The following is a 12996-nucleotide window of genomic DNA, read 5'->3' as shown; positions in this document are numbered from 1 at the left end:
CTTTTGCAAGTGAATATATTATGTATCCAATATAATAGATCTGTTTTGTATCATGTCTGTGTGTCTGTATAGATCTCTCTGGCAAATAGAACTGGTAGAGAAATGGTGGTGTGTTTCAAAAAGACTGAAATTGCAAAGCTTATTTTTTGACTTCCAGACTTGGAAGCAAGTTTTGGTTGCATAAAAAACAGGTGTTCTGCCAAACAGAGTCTCCCTTAGGCTGCCAGCCCACATAGGGCTACCAAATAGCCAATCACAGCACTTATTTTGAATCTCCCAGGAAAATATTTCATGCATGTGCTTCTCCCAAACTCTTTTGGTAAAAAAGGTTGGGGACCCCTAGTGTAATTGAAATGGTTTTTGAATTTGCTTGCGTGGAGCATTTAGATTCGTAAGATTTTGAAAGAAAACATGAGAAAAAATAGTAAATAAACACTGTCCCTCAATGGTATAATCCCATTTGCTTGATATGTGACTTTATGATAGAATTTAAGACCATGATAAAGTAGTCGAAATATGCTTTAGTGGTTGCCACTGTGGGCCACAGGCCTGTGCTGAAGATTGGCAGGGTGAATGAAGTATAATCTCTGTAAAAGATTAAAAGAGTAATAATGGTGGCAATTGATGTAGAGATCCACTGGTTTGGAGATGTCGCCAAATGAGCGGATCTTTCCCCGATATGCCCACATTGAAGTGGGCGATATCGGGCTGATCCGATTGTGGGTTCTTGGGCCCAACGATCGAATCATAATGGATCGGATACGGGCAGTCGGATCGCGGGACAGCATACACGTATAGATGCGATCCAACGGGATTTTATAACAGGCCCGATCGAGATCTGGCCGACTTTCGGCCAGATATCGATCGGGGAAGCCCTTCGGATGGCTCGGACTTGGCTTGGCTTTTATCAGCCCATGTATGGGGGCCTGTTGGGCCAATCTAAATAACAGATAATTAAATAGTGTGGTAAGTACAGTCACCCCAGTGGATCAAGCTACATTGTACATCAAATAGGACTATGGTCACTGTTGCATTTTTGATTTAATACAAATGTAAATTGTGTTACTTCATATGAAGTGCAGTCTACAAAAACGACAAAGGTCTGAGTTTAGCTATTAAACATTTATTCAAGTGTACAGACGTATTTTGATAAGTTTGTTGATTAGGCTTCCAAATTTCTCCAGTGCTGTTTTTAAATAAATAGCAGCAAGCAAAACCTTTCCATTTTTTATTTTTTTTCGGTTGCTCCTGCTGTTAGAGTCCAAAAGTGGCTTAATATCCCCTGCAAAGCGTAAACAACTGGAACACATAGTGAATAATGTCTTTGGTGCATTTCATACACAGCAGCACTAAAACAACTAGATTGTTATGTACTGAATGTACAATTCCTCTTCTGTGTTACCCGTCGTTGGAATAATGTGTGTATTCTCTCTGTAACAAGAAAGATCACAGTGTGTTCTTTTAAACAAAAAGAAAACAAACAGCCTATTAGCAAAATAATGAGCAAAGTCCTCGCAGGGAGACATGAAATGACTGCAGATAAACATCAGTGGAAAACCACGGTGACCATGAAATAAAAGGAAAGCTTCCTTTTTTCAACAAATGTTGAGATGTTTTGGGCTAATTTGCACTAATCCTACTGATTGAATCACTACAGTGAAGTGCAACTGGATCCAGTTGTAGCCTGGCTGATGTTTCTGTAAATATGCTGATGGATAGAGGCCATTAGACTTATTTTTCTGCTGTGGTTGATTACCAGTGATGGGATGGTACCAGAATCTGTTCATCCATGGAGCCCCACATATAACCAGTAAGCAGAAAAGAATTGCCTGAACAACTGGTCATCTTTATCAGATCATGGCACTGGCAGTCCTATCAGATGACCAAGGCTGAAATATATTTGAAATAGTTTCTAAGGGGCATATTTATTATGCTGTGTAAAAAGAAATTAGCTGAAAAACTGGTGTAAAATATTGCACGGTGTGTGTAATTTTACGCCGGATTTGCTGCCGTTATATTACATCGCTTCCGATGGAAGTAACTTTGAGATAAAACTTGTAGAAATTTTACGCCGTTTTTTACACCGTTTCCTTCCTCGGCGAAGCCTGCCGTTGTGTGGTGTATTTTCCCTCTGTTTTTTACATAGAATAATAAATATGGTTACTAACAAAGATTCAATTATGAAATATGACAAAATGGACTAACTGAAATCTCACTACCCAATTTTGTCTTCAGAAAAAAAATCTACGACAAAAGAATTTTTATAATAAACCAATGTAAATTTTAAAAAAACATAATAATTGAGAGCAGTCAACAATGTATGTGACATGAATAAAAGTACAGCTAAATTGAGATCTTTGGGGAAGTATTATGCTCTCCCTGATTAAAGCTGTCACTTATTTTGAATACCAGATCACCCACTTAATTCTTTTTTGCTATTCTATTTTTTGGTAAAACTTTGGTGCCATTGGCCTTTGTGAATTAAGTGGGCGATCTGGGAATTCAAAATAAGTGACAGCTTTAATCGGGGAGAGCCTTATATTTCCCCAAAGATCTCAATTTAGCTGTACATTTATACATCACATCATATATTTTAAATAAGATTGGTGGTTTTTTTTTCAGATTTGAAAGCTATATAATATTAATGTATTCATCTTTTGGACCAGGGCAAAATTATAAGAATCCCACATTCCATAGCAATGTTACTTTTTCAGTTAGATATCTATTAAATACACTGCTCACTTGTGCAGACACTTAGGACAATAATGCAATAAAGGGAAAAATATACACAATGTAAAATTGTGCAAATCATTTTTATAAATTTAATATAGCTTTTGTGAACTCACTAAGCAAAACTAAAATTCACAACGCAATAAGTATTTAATGATAATATTACATTGAACAAGGAGAATTTTTGTTCTTATGGATGCATTTTTTCCTTTTATTGACTTTTATTACATTTGCACCTAGCAGTTTGAAAAAGTCATATTAAAAACATGCAAAGGAAATATTTTTAACACAAGGAGATTGTGTTGTTTATTTTCGCAAAACAGAATTTGTCAAGCACAATTACCTTCCCATGGAACCGACAATCTTTTTTGTTGCCTGAGGGACAGAGTGCTAAAGGGATTAGGACAAGGTTTCAAAGAGCTGACATAGGAAATGAACTGGAGAGTCCAGTGTTAATGTTTCAATATATTTGCCAAATAAACTGCTGAAAACAAAAAAACTATGAGATTCATGCATTTAGGGGGTTATTTATAAAAATCCAAATGTATCTGATTTTTTAGAATAAAAAAAGTCAGACCGAACTACAATCCACAATTTGACCTTATTTGTTACTTTAAAAAGCGCAATTTAATCGGATCTGGGAAAAAGTCGACAAAACTGATCGAAAACCCAAATCGTATAACTTTTTTTGGATTTTTGCCCGAAAATTCCGAAATAGTCTGATTTTCGGCTAATTCCTACGCAGACCACAGAAACTTCAAAATAGGATAGGGACCTCTCCCATTGACTTATATACAACCTCAGCAGGTCTGAGATGGCAAATTTTCAGACTTATTGCAGCCTCGGAGTATAATAAATCTCGAAAAATTTTAGTTTTTTTTCCACTAAAAATTCGGATTTTCTAGTAAAACATTTTTGCTAGAATTTTTTGTGTTTTTAGCATTTGGACTTAATAAATAATAAAGTATAGTTTACATTTAACTATGTGTTCTAACACATTTAAAGAAACATAAGCTTGTGAATTGTGTATTAGTAATAGTGGATGCCAAAGAGGATTTTGTAGGTCTTCAGTATTAACTGTTCACAGATCTTAGAAGCTGTTTAGTACACAAACATTTAAGTAAGTAGTGGAATGCAAGAACACATCTCCTTCATTGCCCAATACACAAACAGAATGTAGATAGAAGTGCTTACAGAGTTTAGTCATATTTATTCCTCAGTTATAAAAATGATAAAGATACTGTACCTACATAGACTTTAATCTTGTGAATTTCTGTTGAATGTACATGGAACAAGAATCAAGGCATCTCTTAAATTTATACTAGATTTACACTATTCTAGTTTTAACCTCTGGAATCCCTGATGCTTTTAGTGCATCCTTCCCTTGGTATGCTAATGGGAAGTCTAAATCAAATTATGGGATTTTACAATTCCTTCTCACAATACATTTCTTTGTCATTAAATATACAAATATATAAAATATTGAAAAAGATTGAAATTACAGTTTAAAAAATAATTTTCCACTTGGATGTGATGGAGACTAAAATATGTGTACGAGTATTCAATCTCCTGTGCAAGTACATATACCCCTACAGACCGGATTTGTTTGATAAACACATGTTTTATATGCTTAAACAGCAACAGATTATAATGGGAACTGAGAAACATCTTCACATTTACAAAATCCCTTGTCCCCTTATGATTACATAATATCAGTGTTACTACTTACATTTGTTCTAAGTGCCTTCAGAAAAATACAAATATCAAAGGCAGAATGCAGGACTATTTTTTGGAGGATCTTCACTTCTTGAACATCACATTAAATAAAAACATATGCCCAAGAAAACTGTAATTGTCAAAAAAGATTTACGTAAAGTAAATAAAAGAACGTTAAAGTGAATGTGTTTCTTGTTGTGCAGCACTGAACCCCTCATTTGAAGAGTAAATGTGTCCTAGTGCCAATGTGCATAGAACATGTGCTTTACTTGCTTATAATATCCTATCAGATGTTAAACTATTAATAAATGCAACTGATCTTCCTGTCAGACACATTAATAATTAAAATTAAATTTGTTTTTAATATCAGAAATGTTTCACAAAATGTTAGTGCGTTTATTTTTCTCAATGTTGAAGACTGCCACATTTGTTTTGTGCACTATGATTAAATAATGAGTATGTTTAACCTATGTTGCCATTTATATAAAAACGCTACAGACAAACATAGATAGTATTTATCTCTGTCAGTACATGTATATTTGGGCATTGCATTTAAATACCATTAAGTAAAACTTTCTTCAAAACACATTCTCTGAGAGGAGTTAGGTGCTGGTAAAACACAAAGCAGACTTTCTCACTGTGGGGTTGGTGAATAAAGGTTCATATTCCCGTCCCTCCTTTGATGTTAAGCTTGTGTGAATATTTGCAGTCCTCAACTGGATGCTGTAAAACGTATAGTGTTCCCTTTGATCGAAAACACTTTTTTTTTGTATATCTTAAATATACACATTGGGTGTTCCATTAAGACTCAGTATTTGAGACTGATAATGTGCATTTATTTTTAGTTTCCATGCTCAACTCTACAGAGATGAATCCTCTTTCCCTCACTCGCTATATAAATACTTATATAAATACAGCCAGATTTACCCTGTTATACTATGTACCTTTACCCCCCCCAAAATGTATATTTAAATTTATATTTAAATGTACCTTGTTGAAATACTTACCTACTGCTTAGTAGCAAGCAATAAAAACTAACACTTTGCTTTAATGCATCTCCAGACTCAATCCAATGTGGAGAAAAGGGATTACACATTTCTGGAAAGCGACACCTCTGACCAGCACATCTTTAGATGACCTGACACATTCTCCACTAAATGGAGCAGGCTGTTTGCCCCCACCCCTTCCCCTGTCACACCCCGTGGGCTTGTTCTTCTCCCATTTTGACTCTTGGAACTTTTCTGAGTAAAGTAAAAATCATTGCTATAGGTAAACAAACTCAAAAACTAGTGGTCAATTGACACTAAACTAGTGCAAATACTGTCTGTTACTGTGTTATAGTGAAACATCTTGTTTGGCTGCTTGATTAATATTTCTGGCAATGTCTGTTTAGTAATTAGAATATCTGTACATTTCATTTTAGGCCAAGGTGCTTAGAGAGACAGAGATGAAGCCCTGTGATATTATCTGTTTAATTAAGATGGCAATTACTGCATTATTAACTGCATCTAAATATTTTAATTCCTAAAATATGTAGACTTAATATGCCATCAGGTAGGCACAGGCGCCTTAGGATGCCATACAGTTAGCATTTATGTCAATCAACAGTGCAGAGCCTGGCTGGTAAAAATGATGGCTGATCCCAATGTTATTAATAGGGAAAAAAGATAAATATATAGAAAGCCCGGTATTTTTTTTCAGAAAAGGTGGCAACCCTACTTGGAGCCTTTGCCAGTTGTTCCATTGTAGACACAGGGTAAGAGCATAGCTCTCAGGAAGTGCAAGGGAGATTAATTTCTGCCCTGTTAAGGCTGTTAACAGGACTCCTAATGTGCCCTGTGTCCACAACTGCTCTGTCTTACACCTCTTACACCTCAGGATAATACGCAAGTAAATAGTTGTGCATTTAGAAGCCAATGGATTGTCCTTACATGCCAGGAACAAGTTGCACAAACTTGGGAGAATCTAAAAATCCCAAAGTGACTATTGTATAGGCTGTGGGTATATTGGTGGTATGCATACAAGTTTCTGCCGTCTCCTGCATATTAAATGTGATACCGTGTTGTCTTCCTGTACTATTCTCATTCCCTCTGAGAAGTTTTATTGCCTTCATGTGAGGCCTTTGATATGTCCACAGCAACTGATGCTCTCAACACTTATTTTCCCAGTGGAGTTAGTATTACTCCTACATAAAGCCTCTGTACTGCCCTTTATTTCAGCAGTGTTTGTGAGTAATGGTAGTGTAGTTGCTAATATGGGTGATGTGTCAGTTCTACAGATAATAATAACAACCCAGTAAAGAAAACAGATTATTCCTATTTCAGAAATATATATTATTTTCCAAGTTTCAGTATAGTTTACTTTATGCAACTGATCTCACTGACATTTTTAATCAACACTAGTAATGCTTGAATATTTCTTAAGAGGATATTAAAAAGAAGGCAAGTTACTATAATTAAATATTTATGTACTCACCCATTTTTAACATGCCTAGAGGGCAAAGAGAGCTGTGAGAAAATATTGGGTGCAAATGAGGATGTAGTACATACTTACAAAACTGGTTTGTGCAATTGCCAATACGCCAAGCACAGGGGCTATGTTTAGTTTAATTGTATTAAACTGATTGAAGGAAAAAGAAAGATTCGCAGGGAGATCCAAGTTATGATTCCTTGGTCTAAAATTGCTAGATACTTGCAATTTGCAAAATTATACTCGGGTAGGTAAACAACAAACTCCTGTAGTGGTTGTTATATATAAACTGGATCCCTTGCAGGCAGGGTTGTTGCCAAACCTCCTGGCCCCCAAACAAAAATATTTTGGGGGGCCCCTCCACCACCACACACATGACCAACATTACTCCCCACATATACTTCTATTAGCCCCCAACAGATGTGCAGTCTGCTTGCCTTTTGTTACACCACAGCTTGCAAAAATAAACACATTTCAGAGTATAAACCAACCTCATATAATGGTCTTTGAGGAGTGGCTTGGTATGATTACACTACTGATATAAATCTCCGGCAGGAATAAGTACACAACAAATGGTTTTTCCCTGCAAGATATGTAGAGTGGGGATTAGGTGTTGATTGTGCTAATTAATACATTGTAGGTTCTATACAGATTTTGCATTGTATGATACTAAAGACACATGCACCACCAACACATACTCACACCCTGAGAAACCCCATATCCATAGGATATATATTAACATTCACACATTAACCTGCACACGTACCCTGTACCCATTACAATCCCTCTTGCCTGCGCCATATACTCACACATTTCTTTCCAATATATGACATTCGTAACATTATAGTGTTGTTGTTTTTCTTTGCTTGTTTGTCTAACATCAGAGCCAAGCCATAACATCTGCGGCAAGTTATTTATTGTAGTCTGTTGTGGGAAGTTGTTCTATCCGACCTGTTTAGGCAAAGTCAGACTCCAATAAATGCTTTGCTATAGAGCCAGACAGGTGTAAGTACAGGTTTTGCATTTACAACCTCATTCTCTGCATTCCCTCCCAGTGCCCTTGGCAAAATGAGAACATTTCCTAGAACAGACAGAACAAACACAAACTGCCAGTTGGGTTCTGGCTACTGCTCCCTAACATATACATTCCACAAATTCTTCCAAAATTTTCACTGCAGTTTAGTAGAGTTGCAGCAGTTAAAATAAAAGATCACACAGCAGTAACAAGCACCAATACCCGGCAGTGATATGTGGATGTATACATAAATGTGTGTGTGTTGTGCAGTGCAGCCTCCTTTCTGCATATATATATATATTTATATATATATATATTTTTTTTTTATATATATATATTTTTTTTTTTCATTTAAACCAAATTAGTGCTGCTTCTACACTGTCTCATCCACAATATCTAATTTTCTTTTGTATGCTTTATGACTGGACGAGCTACCGGAAAGGGTTTCGCTTTACGGAAATGATAGGCCATAATCCAAGTGAAAGCAGACCCACACCTCACACCCAGTTTATGGGGCCATATCCTGGAAGATCAGAAGGTGCAGGTTTTACAGTTGATTAAATAGACATTTTTGGAAGGCAAATGGCCTGATAAACGTCATACCACCCTGTCTTCAAATACGCCATGCTTCACATTGATCTCAGATCTCTGTACATAGAACAGTCTTCTCAGACAGGCAGCTTGCACAGTATTAGGTTTACCAGACGGAAGTACATTGCCATGGTCGCCTAGAGACCTGCATAATTCTTATGGCCTTCCACTGAGATCTGAAGTTTCACCAACCTACCTTAACCCTTTATCTAGCACTTGGGACATTCCAGTGCAAATACATTCACCCAATTCTGTTGGTGAAAGAGTTACATCCAACAAAACAGGAGGCAAGGAGGTATAATAGATTGCAGTTTAGTTCCATGAATTAAGGCTAGTGAGGGCTCTTAAAGTTTAATGCCATTGAGAACCAGGATGTAAAATGCCCTCTATCACTTTGAAGTATAAAGCTTGATTTATTTTGTCTGAACAAACTCTTCCTGTGTCTTAAAAGAAAATGTTTGTAACAAAATATGAGCGTATAATTCACATGATCCACTGGGCACTAGTCCCAAATCCTTTCATTTTTCATTGAGGCTTCCGTGCATCCATGGTTTCATTTTAAGATGATCCAGCAATTTACTTCTCCCTTCACAGGTCTGTATTTTACACTGGTATCATATTAAACAAGCAAACAAACAGCTTTTTAGGCAGCTTAATTCTACAAACCAAATACAGTGTTGTATTTGTTCCTGTGGGGAAGTCCTTCAAACCACGTCCTGGTGCTTTTCAGCACGAAAAATGCTCTAATGAGTCTAGTTTTCCTTGTAGATAGATATGTGTTGTATATTTAGAATCTATCTATCTATCTATCTATCTATCATCTATCTATCTATCTATCTATCTATCTATCTATCTATCATCTGTCTATCTATCTGTCTATTATCTATCTATCTATCTATTATCTATCTATCTATCTATCTATCTATCTATCATCTGTCTATCTATCTGTCTATTATCTATCTATCTATCTATCTATCTATCTATCTATCTATCTATTATCTATCTATCTATCTATCTATCTATCTATCTATCATCTCTCTATCTATCTATCTATCTATCTATCTATCTATCTATCTATCTATCTATCTATCTATCATCTGTCTATCTATCTATCTATCTATCTATCTATCTATCTATCTATCTATCTATCTATCTATTATCTATCCTTGTCTTCTAGGGGCATTATTAATGGAACTGGTACCATTGTTATTGGCACTGTATTAATTCTGTTGTTTTTTTCTGGTGTGTTATAAAAATTATTATGTTCTTTGTTCTGGGGTATTCTATATTGAATTGAGATCATGCTTATACTGTGAGTGTCTATTATATAAATATTTGGCCCTATTTTTTTATGTTACCACACTGAGACAATTGACATAAAATTGGCCCTGAGACTATATTCGGGGGCTTATGCATCAGATTGGCACTGCATTGTATGTGCTTGCATGAATTTATGTGCCAGTATTTTCGTAATTTCGACACTTTGCCGATTTACTAACGGTAGCTGGCGTAATTTCACTGTCGTAAGTTTGCCAAGGTATTTTACCGTCCTGGTCAGTAAAAATGATGGCCGATCCCAATGTTATTAATATGGAAAAAAGATAAACATATAGGAAGGCCAGTATTCTTTTCCAGAAAAGGTGGCAACCCTAGTAGGTGCACATAGTGTGTGTGTGTTTGTATATGTATGTGCACATAGTGTTTGTTTGTATATGTATGTACACATAGGGGGAAATTTACTAAAGGGCAAAGTGGCTAACTCTGGCGAAAATTCGCCAGCGTGACGTCATTTCGGCACTTCGCCGATTTACTAACGGTAGCTGGCGTAATTTCACTGGCGTAAGTTTGCCAAGGAGATAGCTGCAACTTCGCACTCTAACGCGAGGCGAATTTTCGGTCTGGCGAAAGAGCGTTACTATGCAAATTCACAAAGTTTTTGATTTTACTGACTGTTACCTCTATCGCCAGACTTGCCTTCGCCACCTCAGACCAGGCGAAGCGCAATAGAGTAGATAGGAGTTCCTCAAAAAAAGTTGAAAATTTTTCTAAGTCCCAATATCACCCTATTTAAAGGGCGATAGACTGAAAAGATCGTACATTTTTTTTTGGGGTACCCTCCTTCCCCCTACATTTGCTAACATATGGCACCTAAACTATACTGTGGGCACATGTGTAGGGCAGTATAACAACTTTATATAATTTTATTAAGGTTCCCTGGCCTTGTGTAGTGTAATGTATTTGCTGCAGCATATACGTCCAATGTACTTTAACTGCACGCCGTATGCTAATTAGCCAACGCCAGCGTAACTTCAAACTTCTGAGCGTAATTTCGCCAGCGTTCGGTACCCTGTGCGCAACTTCGGATCTTCGTGAATTAGCGTTGTCCAGTGAATTTATGCCTGGTGAAGTGTTACGATGTGCGCAAAGCCAGCAAAGTCGAATTTTCGCAGTTAGTGAATTTGCCCCATAGTGTGTGTGTGTGTTTGTATATGTATGTGAATATAGTGTGTGTTTGTATATGTATGTACACATAGTGTGTGTGTGTTTGTATATGTATGTACACATAGTGTGTGTGTGTTTGTATATGTATGTACACAGTGTGTGTGTTTGTATATGTATGTACACATAGGGGCCGATTCACTAAGCTCGAGTGAAGGATTCGAATGAAAAATACTTCGAATTTCGAAGTATTTTTTAGGTACTTCGACCATCGAATGGGCTACTTCGACCTTCGACTACGACCTTCGACTTCGATTCGAACGAAAAATCGCTCGACTATTCGACCATTCGATAGTCGAAGTACTTTCCCTTTAAAAAAAACTTCGACCCCCTACTTCGGCAGATAAAACCTACCGAAGTCAATGTTAGCCTATGGGGAAGGTCCCCATAGGCTTGCTAAACTTTTTTTGATCGAAGGATTTTCCTTCGATCGTTGGATTAAAATCCTTCGAATCGAATGATTCGAAGGATTTAATCGTTCGATCGAACGAAAAATCCTTCGATCGATCGAACGAACGTTTAGCGCTAAATCCTTCGACTTCGATATTCGAAGTCGAAGGATTTCAATTCGAGGGTCGAATTTCGAAGTATTTTTTACTTCGAAATTCGACCCTTAGTGAATCGGCCCCATAGTGTGTGTGTGTTTGTATATGTATGTACACAGTGTGTGTGTTTGTATATGTATGTACACATAGTGTGTGTGTGTATATGTATGTGCACATAGTGTGTGTTTGTATATGTATGTGCACATTATGTTTGAGGGCTCACGCTGGCAAATATAAAAACCCCTATTAAGGTTAGGTACAAAGCCCTGGCATGACATTAATAGCTATCCCTGAGGGAAAGCATTTGTTGAGTTAATCAATTGCTGCTGTTCGCATATGAAAGACCACACATGAAGGCAATTAGACACTTTAGACTTAGTGGGAATAGCACAGCCAGGAAGCAACGCGGTGTCACACACACTATGCAGGAGGGGAAAAAAAAAAAGTCCCTCCAGCCAATCCGCGCTTCGTTTTCACAGCGAGTATACTAATTCCAACTGACAGGGACTCTCATTTGCATGCAGTCAATAACGTACGTCCAGACTGCCTTCCCTTTCCAGGCTTCTCCATATATGGAGGTACTCGTATTCCTATTGACAGCCTCTCCTTCGTGCTAACCAATTAGCGAGCCGCTTCTCCTGTTTCAGTGGAATATTTGCATGCAGTATATTGCGTTATGTGATTGGCCGACGAATGGCCAGTGAGACAACGAAGCTTCATAGAGGGGCTGGACAGCATGTCGTAGTTCCGTCACACAGAGGGGAAGGCTTTGCATTTAACTATTGGCTTGCCGGGTGATTCTCCCGTTTGTGTGACTTATTGCTGCATAAAGCAGTGTAACCGTGTGTTAGCTGTACCCCGTAATCCCGCCGCTAATATTTATGTCCAAAATGTGATTTAAATAATAGAATCTTTTTATTAAAGTCCAGGTTTGTTAGCAGCGCTGTGATTTATGTCAGCCTGGCATGTTTACCCGCCTGTTTCTCTGATTTGTTGTTGTAAAAATAAAAAAGTCAATTTTATTATAACACGTTGTTTAAAGTCGATTTTTACAGTGGGAATTAGACTCTACCATAACATTTGTTCCTTGCATCGTTTTTGTGGAGAAATCTCTATTCTTTCCATGACAAAATGTTCCATTTTGTGTAATATCAGTCTTGTTTTATCCTTGTCTGTGCTTTGAGATTTAATAACTGCATTTTACTGCTTTCCACGTTGTATGTATATTTTCATTCATGCAGAGCTACTTGAGAAGGAAATATTGTGCTGCAGAACAATAAATTAGTGGAACAAACAAGGGAGCAATACAATAATAAATGCAAATAAGTACATAATACAATGCAAATTAATACAGAGCCCAGTTACAATAAAGATTAAGAGCTTAGTGTGAAGTAAACAACAGGACAGAGGTCCCTGCCCCATAAAGCTTAC

At 37.0% G+C, this 12996-nt stretch overlaps 1 long non-coding RNA gene across 1 annotated transcript; it reads right to left on the bottom strand.

The window, feature by feature from the left end:
- Positions 1 to 1107: 1107 nt before the first annotated feature.
- LOC108718887 lies at positions 1108 to 5608 on the bottom strand. The gene is made up of 2 exons (XR_001936099.2): positions 5454 to 5608; positions 1108 to 1431 (listed from the first exon to the last, which is right to left on the bottom strand). It is a non-coding gene; the product is annotated as an uncharacterized LOC108718887 (long non-coding RNA).
- Between the last annotated feature and the right edge of the window lie 7388 nt (positions 5609 to 12996).

Source organism: Xenopus laevis, chromosome 6L (assembly GCF_017654675.1).
Source record: "Xenopus laevis strain J_2021 chromosome 6L, Xenopus_laevis_v10.1, whole genome shotgun sequence".
NCBI classification, from domain to species: Eukaryota; Metazoa; Chordata; class Amphibia; order Anura; family Pipidae; genus Xenopus; species Xenopus laevis.
This window is presented reverse-complemented; position numbering and strand designations above follow the sequence as displayed.